Below are 9,065 nucleotides of genomic sequence, written 5' to 3'. Positions count from 1 at the left end.
TTGAGGTAGTCGTGCGTTGAAGACGCTTTACCATTACTTAAAGTCTATCCAAGGTGGATCAAGGTGGTCAGTGGACATCTTACGGTGCGGTTGCAGTTCTGTTTTCTTCACTCCAGAACCATAGGGCCTCGGCGGTCATCTTTTCTGCGTTCTATGTGACTTGCCTATTGACACTTGAACTTGTCAAGCCACTAGGCTATGACCGGTATGTTCGTTCGCCTACGGGTCTCCTCATTTTTTATTAGATCTTTAAGAGAAATCCTGAACACAACCCTCTTCGTGGCTAGTTGATATCGTAGAAAATATGCATTGAAAGTTTTTTTTTTTTAACGTTAAATAGTTAAATGAATATTCCGTAAATATTTATTACCTGATTATCGCGGATTATTAATCTTTACATTCTATTCTAACATAAAAAAATTAGAGGAAAATTGTAAATACCGTTCTCATAAAAAATAGGTTAACAAGCTATGAATGTTTAGAAGTCGATTGAATCTCTTTTATACCTTACTCGTAGACTTTCTTGTAGTAAGTACAGTCACCATTATTGAAATAGAAGTTTAAACGAAGGGTGACTTTACATTAGACGCATCTTCTCAATGCTATAATTTGGAGTTAATATACGGTTAATTACCTCGGGAGCGACAGTCAGGAAATTTTCATAAATTTGATTTATAGAAAAGCACTCTTGCATATTTATTATACAAATTAGGTTAGTTATGAATTAATTTTAATGCTCACGTTTCGTTGTAATTAATTTAGGATACATGAGTAAGCTCATTAAATATATATCCGGTTAGCAGGATAATTATTTCAGTAATGACTAAAAAGGGACAAATATTATAGCGCACATAATTTTGGTTCTGTATCTTATATGTAAAAAGTATATTATAACATTATTCATTATTGTAATAACTATTTCTCTTTATTCGATAATTAATTAAATACCATAAAACCTTCTTTGCAAGATGCAGCCAAACTGTGACAGACAGTCACTCATATGATTATCTGATGGTATGGTGATGATTTTAATTTCTTCATTTTGTTATCCCCTTAGAATTATTTACAGTACGTCATGAAAATAATTCCACAAAAGTTCAATTTGGTCGTAACTAGAATCATATTGACCTTTCGGGCATCTTTCCACTGAAAAATAAACTTTTTATATATATATATTTTTAACATAAATTAAATATAGATTTAAATTAATAATAATTAAACATCTTTATTTGGTCAACTAAAAACTACTGTAAACTATTATAGTTATGATCTTATAATAATGTGTCGACCAAAAAGGCGCTGACTCAGCACATGCTGCCGAGCGTTAAACAAAACACTGTAACAAGTCTGTTCTTTCGCCAGGACCATTTTAATGAGCATGTGCAGTCCCACGGCAGTACATCCAATCAAAAATATTTTAATGTTTTGACCTTTATGTTATATGTAATTTGCTTTCTTTTGTTTACTTATTTAATTGTCCACTATCTAAAAACTAATAATTCTATTATTTGCGTGTTAATCATTGAATTATGTTACCTCCTTGGGATCATTTAGAATGATATGTCACAAGGAAAAGAACCCGAATCGATAGAAAAAAATTTAAAATGAACTCTTCTATAACGCATCCTTCAAACTAAAACTACGATCGATCTGATAAGAACGTATAACAAAACATAATTATGATATATAATATTTTATAGTCTACATTTACTAAAATGGTTAAGAATACTTAATATTTAAACAATAATGCTATAAAATTTTTTTACAATAAACGTGATCAAGTTTTACGCTTGTATAAGAATTCGAAATTTTATTTCATTCTTTATTCATGAAACACCTAACGGGTCCCTTTGTTCCGAAGGAAACTTCGCAGAAGCAATTTGTCTTAGTAAGTAAAATATATATTGAAAAATATGAGTTTTGAAATAAATAGCATATTTCGATTTTTTATTACCGTATATCCAAAAACATCTGAACATTCTTTTTATACAAATACTGACAAGATGAAAGGCATTGGTGAGTGACATGGCCCACCCCAGGCAGTGCTTCTGGCGATTTTACATGACATTACCGCACACAATTTATAATCTTGATACACGAGTTGGCACGTCCACTTATAAGACATGGTAATAGTGCTATAGTACGGTACAGAGAGGTTGTGACGGCAAATTAGTTTCTTCTACCACCAAGTTTTAGTTGAAACATAATTGAAGATATTATATATTGTATTATGATATAAATTTAAAGACCTTTTAATATTCAGACGTTGATATTTCGTACATGACAAAACTATTCGGTGTATACCATTGTCAACTATGCACTTCTCATTTAAAATTTTATTTATTACTTTGTCAAAAAATGCATATCTTTGGAGCGATGCTTAATAAATTATTTGTAGGTAATTTTGACTCTAGTATTTTTCAATCACATTGTTTTTACTTGCCAGAAGTTAATATGTTTTTAAAAAAGGCCATTATTTGAAGCAAGTATTTTAAGATTTGTTACAAAACCACTTTAAATCTTGGACTCATTTGTGACAATTACATAACACAATTGCTGATGACGAGGTATAATGTTTCCTCGATTAGAAATTTATGTAAAAAAATTATAGTTTTACGTTACAGAATGTGCTAAATGTACATTAAATACACATATTTATTATTTTCTGCATATTATCATCAAAGACAACTGTCCATAGGTTCACTATTCATCTTCAATCGAAACAAGATTATTTTAGTTGACAATTCTAAGTTGTCTTTTCGATAAATTAAATGTTAAAGTTTGCGGGTTACAAAAAGGTGTAACAAAACCTCCCCTAGTTGTGACACATAAAGACGTAGTGTGTACTATGAATAATATAAGAGTACGAATACTACGTTGACCTGCCATGTAATATTCGTACGAAAACGGTAAACGATACAGCGAAGAAAAACATATTAAAAAAAACCTCTCCTAAAGCAAAATCTTTTATTTGGGAAAATAAAGTAGCACCTCATATCGCGTATTTCATAAGAAGACTTAGCACCTACGGTCTATAAAAAATAGCCATTATTTTAGCAACAATATAAAAATGAATAGTAAGTTAAAATCTTAAAACTACTTTCTAAGCGGTACAAAAATATGTGTCCAAACCCAAATATATCTATAATAGAAATTTAAAAAAATATATGAATATAAGACACAAAATAGAAATACATAGTTTTTTTTTTATTTTACCATAGATAACACATTTGTACATGTGTTCATTCACACTTTACAGATATTACCTTGTAAAATCAGTGAAGTTATTCATATAACAAGGTGACTCTGCGATAAAACTGTCGTCTCTATCTTAAGTGTATCAGACGTGAATGCTAACTTTCTTCATAGTAGAATTTATGTACTCTAGGCACATTCACAATTTATAAACTTGCATTCCTTTCAGCATTAATAAATAATTTAATCAAATTACGGGTTAGAAGTAAATATGTTCAAAATTACAGAAACAAATTTGTATATTTCAAATCTCCTTGTTATTAATTTGTACAAAGCAAATATAACGTCAGGACTAATTATTCAACTGATTTCAATTAAACTCTATCTCTGTGATGAGGTACTTGACTCATTGTAATTAACGAATAATTACTCAAAGTGAAGGTAATTATTTATGTTCGTATATCGTATTTATTTGATATCTTTTTCTTTTTTACTGGCAGATATCTTTTAAAAAAATATTTGCTTGTAAATAAATATGTTTATAGCAGTAAAAGGTTTTTTGTGTTTAGAAAACTTAACGAACCATACAGAAACGTTATGCATTTGTAATCACTTACTCATCAATTTATATTTTAAAATCTATAACTTCTTTTTTAAATCCATTTTAAAACATTAAAATACAAGTTATTGATAGATTAACATAATAAGTCTGATATTGAACGGAATTAATACAAAATTTCATAGTTTAAAGGTAGGGATACATTTATTTCATATAGTGTAAACATTAATACCGTCAAACTAAAAAAAGTATGATCTTTTTTCTTTTAGCATAGAAGCGAAAAATATCAGTAAGTATTGAGATGGCGAAAAGAAAAATAGCGTCTGACATTCGACGTTTGAATTGGTGACACTCTTGACAGACGTAATTACCACAGACGGCAATAACCCTAGCTCCTTCTTTTTACTTTTGATCGAATATATATATATATATATATATATATATATATATATATATATATATATATATATATATATATATATATATATGCAAAGATTTTATGTATTGTAATAATGAAGAGTGCATAATTTGTATACGTTGCGTCGTAACGTATAATGTTAAATACAAATAAAACATACAGCGGCGACATTTGTCAAAATTTCAAACACTAAAAAAGGCTGTATTGAGTAATTTTAAGATTTCAAGAAGAATTTGCATTGCAGTGGGCGTTTATTTTGTTAAATTTCGGATCGTTTAAATAGTAGTTTCCAACTGGTCTTATTGTAGATATATGGAATAAACGTGTTATAGCATTGCACGTCCTACGTCTGAAATAATGTCGATATTTTTATTTATATTTTTTAAAGAAAAAAAGAATTTTATTCTATTCCCTATAACTTATCGGCTTAAAGAATTAGCGCACATGTCGTCGCTCCCACCGAATAAACCTTACCGCAAAAATATTACAAGAGAAAGCAAAAACAGAATTTCTTTAATAACTTTTATTATATTCAACCTCCAAGTGTAATTTATATAGCGAATCAAAGCTATTTTTTTGTTTTGTAATTTTTTTTATATATTCTGAAAATTATATGAGCTATTACGGATAATAGATTCTATTAGAATATGGTGTTATTCGAGCGAAATTTAATATTAACCGTCATCATTAAGGTTGCAATACAATATTATTCATGTGTACATTTCTGTCAACTTTTTTTACTTTCGCGGCAATAATTTTTTACAGTTATTTTTAGCTTAGTTTGTGATCGATTCTTTAAAATGGATTATGGTAATAAGGCTTATTGAGTATTTCGTTACGTTTATTTACATCAGAAAAATCCCAAAAAATAATCACGAGGTAATACTCCTTGTAGATGCTGAATTTGACAGAAACGGAATAAGCCTGCAATTGCATAATAGGGGCTTATTAAGTGAGGGCGACGTTATGTTAAAAGTTTTGTCCATGATAACGGTAAAGGCAATATGCGCCGCTATATGAAGGATACTTAAGAATTTAATTAAGGCAAAGCGCTGAACCATAATACTGTGTAAGTTTTGTGTAACAATATAATTCGCGCCAAGGTGGCAAGGAATAGAGTGTTCCGACTTATCGTCATCTTTTCGAGTCTTTCAAAAGAATTCATTTAAAAAATGTGTTTTTTTTATAGGATATTTGGTTAAAGATGTAAAAGATGTATGTAATAAAACAAATAAATTTATTGAAATGTGTAAGACAAATAACTTCTACCAGTTTAAATCTGCATGCTAGTAGTATCAGTTCAGGTTGTAACCAATATTTTATTTAAGTGTTTATTAATCCAAATTTTGAAAACTCTTATTTTTACTATGTTATCATTGCGTTACTTTTATAATTCTTAAACTAATCATTTTTGGACACCGTATATCACACATTAATTTAAAGTTATGCAAAATGTTTAAAATTAAAAGGCCCCGTAGTTAGAAAAATTAATATTTAATTTACGTGTCATCTAAGAAAAAAAATGCGCAAACGGCTACGCAGAATCTTATATTTTAAAACACTTGTTTGTACTTCGAAACAGGCAAGCATAATTCCATTGTCGGTATTTTCATTTTATTAAATTAAGAATAAATTGTTTCAGTCTGCGATCATACCATGTATAATTTTATATTAACTATCTACTTAAACTCAATGATATTACTGTTAGTAAGAATGCAACTTTTATTATGTGAATTAAGACGATAAAAGGTAAACTTATTAAAAATTAAAGTTGCATACTATTAAAATACATTTATTCAAAACGACTTTTAAAATTTTGTTTGGCTACTCTGTAAAGAGAAATAATACACATTTAAACTTCAAGAGCTAGTCCCATTTCATTTACTTGATGACGCTGATATATGAGTTGTAAGACAGTCTCTTGTAAGCACAAAATGTATTGTTATACAATATTTTGTGACCCTTTAGTATCTTCTCAAAATAATATACAATATTCCTAACTAAAATTATATTCTCATTTATATACATATTATGTCTAACATTAATATTGAAATAACTATAAATTTGTTAATTGTCAGTATTAAGTTTTGTATGACTATTGCACTGTTTTTGATAATTTAACATCAGATACTTATATTACTAACAAGCGGTTCCCTGCTTTCTTCGTGTAGGGCCCGCATTGCCTTTTGTAGGGGAACTTTCATCAAGTCTTATCTCGGTAATTTTCTACATTTCAAAAAGAATATGCTCGCTAAGATTTATATAGTGCTACAGTTTGAAAAAATGAACTTTTTATTCAGAAAAATTATATCAAAAAAATTTTGGTTCGAGCTTTACTTATTAAAATTTTACTTCAAAAATGGAAAATTGCAACGAGTGTTGAACAAACAACGAGTGTCGTGCAAGTTATAATTTTTGCGACTGTTCAGGGACTTTATTCAGTGTCAGTAAGAGCAGCAAAAAGATGGGTTAAGTTTTTTAAATCCGGTAATTATGACGTAGAAGGTGGCCCCGAGCGCACGCCCATTTACGGTATAAATCGACACTGTTTTTGTAAAAGTAGATCAAAATTGACAAATTCGGTCACAAAACAGTTTTGACTCATTTGAAAAAGCTGGTTATACGGCATAACTCGATATTTCGGTATGACACGAACTCTCTGAATAACGTAATCAAACCTGAAACTTTTTAAAGAGATTGATAACTAGTGATGGAAAATGGATACCGTAAGACAAGAACGTAAAAGTATCCGTCATATAGCCTGGCCTGTTCCGGTTTCTTCAGAATTATTTTTTAGCAGTGCCAGGGTAAGATCAAGAGAAGACTGTCAAAACTACTGGTCGCGTTTTAGTTATCCAAATTAATTAAAATTTCTACAGCAACAGAATCATATCATCTACAAGGTAATAAAAATCATCGACCAAAATATTATCTACATATTATTGCTCAATATAAACAGATTTTGAAAAAATATATTTTAAATTTTCATGTAAAATGCAAAGGTACTTTTTCTCCCAATCTAGTATTACTCTGTACATTTCACGTCATGCTACATGAGGTGGTAATAGGATAACATTGTCAGAAACATACGAAATACATTCTGAAAATGTCTAACAAGAGAAAAACAATCTATCTTCAAAGTTATCATAGTCTGGCCTAAAATATGCTGAATAGTGACAGTTGCGAGAGATTGATGTTTATGCAACAAAAACATGAACCCTGTGCCAGATATACGTTCGATCACATGAAACAACATATTTCAACAAACGTGACGTTGCATCTAAATAAATAGATTTTTTATGTATCTATTTAAATAATCAAAATTTTCCAAGTTTTTTTTATGTTTATCAATTTCGAACTTTAAATACTAGCCACAAATAGATAGATGACACCTACTTCATTAACAAAGTACTGATATAAATATAGACAAATCAATAATTAACTTTAAAATTGCCATATGTTTATGTTTAAAATTAATTCCATAATTTGTTACTTATCTGACAACACCAATCATGTAATGCTTTATTCAATAATATTTTAAGTTCTACAAAAAAAACTTTTTTCTTTTAGACTTTTTCTTATATTTTTTTATAATTTATAACACTTGGGTATGTTAATTGATTAAAAAATTTAGTCGTCCTAAGGAAAACCTTATTCCAGATTTCTATTTCCAAACCTCACAAAAGAATTCCTCTTTTTTATTACTATAGATTTAACAAAAAAGATTTAAGATTAGCTGTTCAATCCATCACTTCTCCAAAATAATGTTATTCCCAAAGATGAACTTTTCTACTAAAGTTATAGAAATAATTTTTTTTCAGCGGTTCCCTAAGACTAATAATAATTCTAATTTTTGGCACCACAAACATGTATAGGTTGTTTAATTAACTATTCCTAACCTAACCTCAGTTAAAGAACATTAGAAAAATTATTATTTATATGGTATCCCTTCATTCTAGTTTAAAAATATGTTCATGTTGTACAAACACAGTTTCATTGTTAAGAGGATATGAATATTCAATTTAATTGTTTTATAGTTACAATTTAATCTTTAATTAATGGATGCATTTGATATTTTTGTGATATATTTCCAACATACTAATAGCACGTTGTATAAAAAATTACATTAAATGGATAACTGTCACACAACATACTTTTTTTACGAATATTATTGTGACTAAAACAATGTTATACCAACATGTTTTAGATACGTTAATGAACATATAATAAGAAACTTATAGACAACTAATTGGGGGATCAAATTATATTCCATCGACGTTAAGCTTACAAAAGGAATGTCTGTTCAATTACCAATGCTTTTACCGTCTAATTGATGTTGCTTTATCTATATTGATTGACACAGTATATTCAGAAAAAAAAAACATTACGCTTCCTTTTATTCAGGTGTATAGTATTTTTACAAAACATAGATAGTAAAGATATAATAACGATGTAAAATAAATAATAATGATAAAACAAAAAATTCTTTACAATTGTAAGAAAAACTTAGTTAATGAAATTATTAAAAACAATTGAACTTCATATATTATGTTTCAGGGTAACAATAGCTATAAATCAACTATACAATAAAATAATACATGTTGTATTATAAAAATCAAAAGAACACAATGTTTTATGATAAAGGCGTAGTTAGGTGGCAATCTTACTAAATACACAAAACAATAAAATAAACTACTAATATCGAAGAACAGTAAATATTTGTATTTATGTATTTATGAGTGTGACATCGCATATTTGATAATTCCACTATACATCATGTTTCAGTATTTTGCTATTTTCATTAAGCTGTGGTTGTAATAAATTTACTGAATTAATCGTTTCTATCTTTATTCATTACCCGCGACGTATTTGGACAAAGATAAATCATTATAA

This window comes from Battus philenor, unplaced genomic scaffold (genome assembly GCF_028537555.1).
Source record: "Battus philenor isolate CCGP_79_NKW_IND1 unplaced genomic scaffold, ilBatPhil1.0.hap1 SCAF_14, whole genome shotgun sequence".
Classification (NCBI taxonomy): domain Eukaryota; kingdom Metazoa; phylum Arthropoda; class Insecta; order Lepidoptera; family Papilionidae; genus Battus; species Battus philenor.
This window is presented reverse-complemented; position numbering follows the sequence as displayed.